Source organism: Myotis lucifugus, unplaced genomic scaffold, assembly GCF_000147115.1.
Source record: "Myotis lucifugus unplaced genomic scaffold, Myoluc2.0 scaffold_27, whole genome shotgun sequence".
NCBI lineage: Eukaryota > Metazoa > Chordata > Mammalia > Chiroptera > Vespertilionidae > Myotis > Myotis lucifugus.
The window spans coordinates 8,149,570-8,149,996 of NW_005871075.1; the positions used below are offsets into that span (position 1 = coordinate 8,149,570).

At 59.5% G+C, this 427-nt stretch overlaps 1 protein-coding gene across 1 annotated transcript in view; it reads left to right on the top strand.

Annotated features, from left to right (window-relative positions):
- Positions 1 to 243: 243 nt before the first annotated feature.
- STAU2 (staufen double-stranded RNA binding protein 2) overlaps positions 244 to 427 on the top strand; it is a 226,565-nt gene continuing 226,381 nt past the window's right edge. Inside the window, exon 1 of the mRNA XM_006086356.3 lies at positions 244 to 383. The gene's annotated coding sequence lies outside the window, so the exon portion shown is untranslated. The remainder of the gene's footprint in view (positions 384 to 427) is intronic.

Genomic DNA, 427 nt, shown 5'->3' on the forward strand with positions numbered 1-427 from the left:
AGAAAGTAGTTTGAGTGTTCTGGCACTCTTGCTTCAACAATCTAGGATCTAGGGCACTGTTGTAAAATGGTCCTCATTTTCGGTTCCAAGGATTTCTTCTTCATGTGACCAAGTACGATTTTTTTTTTTGGTCGAGGAGGATGTGTGGCCACGTTGCTGAGCTTGGAGAACAGGTGATTACTCATCATTGGTGTTTTCTGGACGAGACAGTGGCACTACCCCCTCCCCGTCCCCTCCCCCTCCCCCCGCCCCCCCAGACTGGGAAGGTGCCTGATCCGCTAACCGTGCAACCCACAGCGGCGCACAGCGGCGGCCGGAGCAGACGCGGGATGGTCGCGCGTCCCCGGCGGAGCAGAGCGGGGCGTCCGGCGAGCCTGGGGAAGGTACGGGCGGGGAACCGCGCGCCGACCGCCGTCTAGAAAGAGCC